The sequence below is a fragment of the Pongo abelii genome, chromosome 14 (genome assembly GCF_028885655.2).
Source record: "Pongo abelii isolate AG06213 chromosome 14, NHGRI_mPonAbe1-v2.0_pri, whole genome shotgun sequence".
NCBI classification, from domain to species: domain Eukaryota; kingdom Metazoa; phylum Chordata; class Mammalia; order Primates; family Hominidae; genus Pongo; species Pongo abelii.
In genome coordinates, this window is record NC_071999.2 from 20,666,671 (window position 1) to 20,673,825 (window position 7,155).

General features: G+C 49.1%; 1 pseudogene; it reads right to left on the minus strand.

The window, feature by feature from the left end:
- Positions 1 to 1,121: 1,121 nt before the first annotated feature.
- Positions 1,122 to 4,472, minus strand: LOC100436693 (sine oculis-binding protein homolog; annotated as a pseudogene).
- Positions 4,473 to 7,155: the final 2,683 nt, after the last annotated feature.

Sequence of the window (7,155 nt, forward strand, 5' to 3'; positions counted from 1 at the left end):
TTTCCCTGTACTCATCAGAATGGGATACTCCACAACTGTCTCACCAACTCAGTGCCAGTACACATGCTCTAGAGGACTTCTGGACTCGCAGCTACAACTGCACAAGTGCACACAAGTGAATCTACCCTGTTATCCTCCACCTACTGATTGAGGATTGAATTGCACATTTCTCTTAACCATGACAGGAGAAAGCAAACAGTGACACAGAATCATGGGTGATTTTTCTCACTTTCCCTCTTGTTTTCATTGGTTTGTCCATACCACTCTAATTATCATGAAAGGGCTCTGCGTATGGAGAGACTGTCTCACTGACTTCCTGGATCACCGAAAACCATCAGGGTTGAAATTTCATCCGCGTCTTTCCTGATGCCCAGCAAATATTCCCCCTTGGATTATTTTACACCTTGAGGGCATTTTGGTCTTCAGTTCAACACTCTTGCTCTGTTCCCAAATGGGGCGCTATTTAGGGGAATTTAAAGAGAAAGCTGAGAAGAATAAACATTTACCGAGTTCTCTTGGCATTCAGTCTCTGGAAAACCACAGTATAAACTATTCATGCGGCTTCTTACATCTGTCAAACCGAAAATTAAAAGCCATAAAAGTGTGACACTGAAAATATGGCATCAAAATGGATACAAGTGGCCTCTGTAAAAATAACAAGAAAAGTATATTAGCCAATAAGATATTCTAACTCTACATTTAAAAGTGCATCCCGGACAGGACAGAGATGACTCTGAAGCGTTGGGCCTCCAGGACCACCCCTCGCCGCCGTCAAAACGTGAACAGTATAGGTCCAAAACCGTACAATGCAAATCACAATTCTTAGTGTAGCAGCAAATCCACAGCAGTTTTTAAAAAGGTTAAAAAAGATGTTTTGTGTTCCCATCCATATCATCTTCCAGCCTCAGCCGCTGAGCCTTGAAGACGGGGCGGGGAGAATACCTACATTGGTCCTTGTGGCTTGTTGGTATTTCGTATTTTTAAAAGCCAGGGGTGAAATCCCTAAGTTCCTCTGGGAAAAGCAGAGATGGTGGCAGCAAGAAGGCTGGGCCTGCTTGGTGGGTCCAAGACGCGCGCGCTTCTCTGGGCTAGAGGCCACCGAGGGAGGGCTGCTTCCCCTGAGATGCTTAATGACAGGAAGCGGCTTTATTTGCTTGAGTTTTAGCCAGAGGGGGTGGTGAGCTGACCAGCTGGTGTCACTGGATGGCGTGACATGGTTTGCTCAGCGCCCTCTCTCCATGAGCGTACCCTGTGAGTGAGCGTTCCTTTTACTTATTCTGATTTCTAATTCGGAGGCACCTCCTTTTGAGCGGCCGCTCCAGGTCCTCGGCCGGGCGCTGAGCAGGGGCGAGATGATGCACGGCGCCATAGCAGCCTTCTCCGCGGGTTTTGGCACAGGCTGGATCACGCAGCCGGTCCTGGGCAGCAGCCGGTCTTGGGCAGCATCCGCAGAGCATAGGCATAGTCCTCGTCTGCGGGGTCATTAAGGTTCAGGTCTGACTCGTCGCCCCCTCGCCAGGGCCTCCTCGCCCATCAGCTTTTTGGCCGCCTCCCCGTCCAGGTGGCAGTTGGAAGCACAGTTGTTCTCCTTGACCGACTCTAGCTCGCTCACCGTCGGCTCCTCAGGCTACAGCAGCTTCTTGGGGGGCGCGGGCGGCGGCGGCTGCTAGGCAGGCGGCTCCGCGTTCTTAGCGCCCTCGGCGATGGCGCCGCGGGTGCAGTTCACGATGACGTTGCAAGCCGCGGCCGCCTGGGGGCCCGCCAGGGGCGCCCGGCCCGGGTCGCCGGCTGCTGGCGGGCTGTAGTGGGCGTCCCTGCAGCCGCAGCAGGTCCTGGCGCTCCGCCTTGACGTGCGCTTGCAGGGCGCGGTGGATCACGTTGTGAAGCCGGGCCTGGTGGCCCGCGGTCAGGTCAATGACGCCGTCCTGCGGGCCCTGCAGCACGCCGGGGAAGCCGAGCTGGCCGCCTGCGCCCGGGGGTACGGGGGGGGCTGCCTGCTTGCCGCGTCAGGTCCACCACCTCGCTTCGGCCGTGCTCCGCCCGATGGGCGCCAGGGTCAGGGCCTGGCCCGAGCACCCGGAGGGCGAACCCCGGACTTGGACGAGCCCTGCTTGGAGTCCCCGGGGGGACAGGGAGTGTCCGCCTGGCTTGCCGCCTGCGCCGCAGTCTCCAGGAGCGCTCATAATGAAGTTCTCCCCTTTGCTGGAGAACCCGTTGGGGGGCTTGGAGTCATTGACGTGAGGAATAGGGATGGGGATGGGCACCGGTAGGGGCACGATCACGGGGTATGGCACGAGCAGGGTCGGGGGCGGAACCAGCGGGGCCAGCGACGACAGCCCAAAATTCATCATCTGGGGCATCGGCATCGGGCCATTTGGCATCATGCTGACCGGCGGAAAGGGAAGACTCGGCAGCGGGGCGCCCGGGGGCAGCGGGGGCAGCAGGCCTGGGGGGTTCCCGGGCATGATGGAAGTGCTTGGGGGGTGGATGTGGGGCGATAGAATGGGCCGGTGCATGGGGCTGGAAGTGGGGTCCAGGTTCCTGGGGCCGCCGGAGTGGGCCTGATGCCGGGAAGCATGGGGTTAGACAGAGGGCTGTTGGGGTTGGAGGCGTGGTGCTGCGGCCCGCGGATGAAGGGCGGGCGGATCTGCTGCATGATCTGCTGCTCCATGAAGATGGGCAGCGGCACCTGGCGCGGTTGGTCATCACCATGGGAGGGCTGCGAGGCGGGACGCCAAGGGGAGGCCCGATGCTAGCAGGTGGCTGGACGGAGAAAGGAGGAATATTTGGAGTCTCGCTGATGGGGATGGACTTGGGCACCGGCGTGGGGATTGACAGAGCAGTTGGCAGTGTCAGGTGGAGAGACAGTGGTGGACGCCGACAGGCCAGGCCCCTGGCTTTGGCCAACTGTAGCCACCGGGGAGGGGTCCTTCCTCCGAGTATCTGTTAGCGGGATATTCCAAGAGTCTGGAGTGAGCAGCTGCACCCCTGTGCCTTCTGCTTTATTTTCCATGGGAGGGTGTAATGTGCTGCACAGCCCAGCTGGAAGATTGGCCTGGGTCTTTTTGTAGAAAACGTAGAAATTTGATGGAGACATCAATCAATACAAAATGGACATTTTCTACAAGACAGAGCTGAAGCCTTCTTTACTCATCCCCAAAATCCAGGTATTCTTTAGTGTGTCTTATGTGCTTACACCAGTCACATACAGGCAGTTCAGTTATTCTTGAAGGCAAGCCTTGGAGTTTCCTTAGCATAGTGCTGCTGGGGAAATTTTTCAGCATGTCCATCTTCATCTCTAGCCTTAAGTAGGCTAGTCGGCAGGCCGCAAAGCACTTCTCGCTGCAGAAGCTTTTCACCTCACTTCCCATACTCAGGGAATAGCGCTTGATTCCCACTTTCTGGCACCAGGCACACATTATTTGTACATTTGACACATCATCTTCTGACCAGCGGCCAAAGAAAATCAGTAGGGCATTAATGAACTCCAGGCAATTAAACTGTAGATTTACCACCCCTTTGTAACTTTCATGGGAGTCCAAGACTGAGGGGAAATTCCGAAAGTATTTGCTGGGACATCTATCTCCTCCAACAGTTCCTGCTGGTGGCTTTCTGAAAGGTGGTGGAATTAAAGGTACAATAATGGGCACATTGCCATGATCCTTCGACGCTGCGGGTGAGTCACTGAGTCCATTTCCAGTGGCAAGCCCCGAATAACCTGTGCTTTTATTTATGGTGAAATAACACTGTCCTCAGGTAATTTTGGTTTTGGCAAAGAATTTTCTTTGAGAACAGAAATGTGCTGCCGGCTCTCCCCATCTGTAGGGTAGCTCCTGAATTCAATATCTTCACCGCCTTTTAATTCAACTTTATCATAGCTATACCAGCCAAGTTCACTCATTCATGGTGTTTTCTGCAAAGTTCTTCATCTCCTCCTTAATCTCCCTTTTCACTGGGTGAGCCGGCTTCCCGCTCCGTTTATTTCCCGGATGTTTCCCTTCTTTGTCCATTTCTGCTATGTTTTTGTGTCTGGTTTCTGTGGAGATGAAATGGCTGCTGCTACTGCAGGCGGTGGTGGTGCTGATGGTGGCCAGGCTGGCGGAGGTAGCGGTGCTGGCGGGGCCGAGGGAGGGCGGCCGGCCGGCCGCGGAGAAGCGGGGTCTCTTCTGGCGGCGGAAGACTTCAGTGGCTGTCATGCGGCCGAGTAGCTCCGGCAGTCTCCGGAATGCCGCCGCCGCCGCCAACGCCTCCGCGGCTGCCACTGCCCCTGCCGCTCCCGCCGCCGCCGCCGCCGGCCGCATCCTCGGGCCCCTTGGAGTCGTCAGCTATCTCCTGTCTCTCCGTCCGTCCGCGTGGGCGCCGGGAGCGAGGGCCGGCGCCGAGAGCTTCTCCAGCTGTGCGTGCGCGGCTTTGTGTGAGCCCCGGAGAGCGCGCCAGCCCCGGGGCCCAGGAGTGGCTGTATTAATACTAAAATAGATTTCATAGCAAAAAATCTTCCCAGGAATGAACAAGGCCATTTTATAATGAGAAAACATTATATGTAACTTACCTGCACATTGCTCACATGTACCATAAAACCTAAAGTATAATAATAATAATAATAATAAAAGAAAAAAAAAAAAAAAAAAGAAGACAGAATGATCCTATACATGTTTATGCACCTGACAACATAACGGCTTTAAAACGTGAAGCAAAAATTGATAGAACTGGGCCGGGCGCGGTGGCTCACGCATGTAATCTCAGCACTTTGGGAGGCTGAGACGGGCGGATCACGAGGTCAGGAGATCGAAACCATCCTGGCTAACACGGTGAAACCCCGTCTCTACTAAAAATACAAAAAATTAGCCGGGCGTGGTGGCGGGCGCCTGTAGTCCCAGCTACTGGGGAGGCTGAGGCAGGAGAATGGTGTGAACCTGGGAGGTGGAGCTTGCAGTAAGCCGAGATCGTGCCACTGCACTCCAGCCTGGGCGACAGAGTGAGACTCTGTCTCAAAAAAAAAAAAAAAAAAAAAAAAGGTAGAACTTCAAAATGAAATTGGTAAATTCAAAGCCATCTCAGATTTCAATACTCCTTGCTCAAGAAGTGGTAGAACAAGGAGACAGCAAACCATCAAGAGTAGAATAGATTTGAGCAACATCACCCTGCTCCAGTACCCATGGAACACTTATCAAAATAGACCACATTCCAGGCCATGCAATACATCTCAATGAAAGGATTAACGCAAAAGGATGTAAGCCTTACAAAGTATGTCCCTGAACACAAAGTAGTCAAATTAGAATTCTATCAATAACAAAAGCAACTCTGGAAAATACTCAGATATTTGAAAACTAAGTAACTTACATCTAAATAAACTTGGGTCAAAAAGGTAATAAAAAGATAAATCAAAAATATTTCAAACTGGATAAAAACAAAAATACAACATATCGGAATTTGTAAAATGCACCTAAAACAGTACTTAATAACCACTTTGAACACTGAATGTCATATTACAAGAGTCTCAAATCAATAACCATGACACCTACCTTAAGAAACTACAGAAAAAGAAGAGCATATTAAACCCAAAGCATGCAGACGAAAGGAAAAAATAAACCTGTGTCATGGCCTGAATGTTTGTGTCCCCCCAAATTCATATGCTGAAGCCTAATCACAGAGGTCATAGCATTAGGAGGTAGGACTTTTTGGAAATCGTTAGTACATGGAGGCCACAGCCTCATGAATAGGATTAGTGTCTTTTTACAAGGGACACCAGAGCTCTTCTTTGCTCCTTCTGCCATGTGAAGACACAGGGAAGAAAAGGGCATCTCTGAATAAGGAAATGGTCCCTTACAGGCACCAAATCTGACAGCACCTTGATCTTGCATTTCACACCTCCTGAACTGTGAGAAATCAATTTCTGTGGTTTAGAAGGTACCCCCTATAGTATTTTGTTATAGCGGGCCAAATGGACTATGACATCAAAGATGAAACCAATGAAAAAAAATAGGGAAAATTAATAAGACTAAACACTTCAAGGAGATCAATAAAAGCGATAAGGCTTCCTCTAGCCAGGAAAAAGAGAAAATAAAAATTGTCTAATTTCAGAAATGAGTATACAGATTCTACAAATACTAAAAAAAAAAAAACCCAAGGTAACATTATTGCCTTTATATGAATAAACAGGACAACTGAGATAAAATTAACAAATTACTTGAAAAACAAAAATTACCAAAGCTCCATCAAGAAGAAATAGATAACCTGATTTGCCTTACATCTATAGAAGAAAATAAAATCAAAGTTGAAAACTTTCCTACAAAGAAAACTCCAGCCCCAGATAGCTATGCTGTTGAATTTTACCAAACATTATAGGAAGAAAAAAATTCTACACAAACTCTCCCCAAAAAGTAAAGAGCAGGAGTACATCCCTATGCATTCTAAAATGCTAGCATTACTCCTAAACAAAATCAGACATTTATATTACAAAAAGTAATAATAAAACTGCTCCCTTAGGAACATGGATACAAAAATTCAACCAATTTTTGAAGCAACCAAGATATCCTCCATAGGTGAATAAATAAACTGGTACAGCGATACAATGAAATATTATTCAGGGGTTAAAAAATGAGCTATTCAGCCATGAAAAGACATAAAAGAGCCTTCAATGCACATTACCAAGTAAAAGAAGCCAATTTGAAAAGTCTACTTACTGTATGGTTCCAACTATATGACATTCCGGAAAAGGCAAGACTATGGATATAATAGAAAGATCAGTGGTTGCCAAAGACTTGAGGAGGGTAGGAAAGGACAAATAGGCAGAACACAGAGGATTTTTAGGGAAGTGAAAACACTTTGTGTGATACTATGATGATGGATACATGTCATTATACCTTTGTTCAAACCCAGAAAATGTACACCACCAAAAGTGAACCCTAATGTGGACTATGGACTTGGGGTGATTATGATGTGTCCACGTAGATTGACCCATCATTGCAACTGTATCAGACTGGTGAGGGACATCGATAATGGGGAGGCTATGCATGTAGTGGGGGGTGCATATGGGAAATCTCTCTGTTCCTTCCTCTCAATTTTGAAGTGAACGCGAAACTGCTCTAAAACTGATCTTTAAAAGATTCTAAACAAAACTTTTAACAAATTGAATCCAATGATATATTAAAAGGA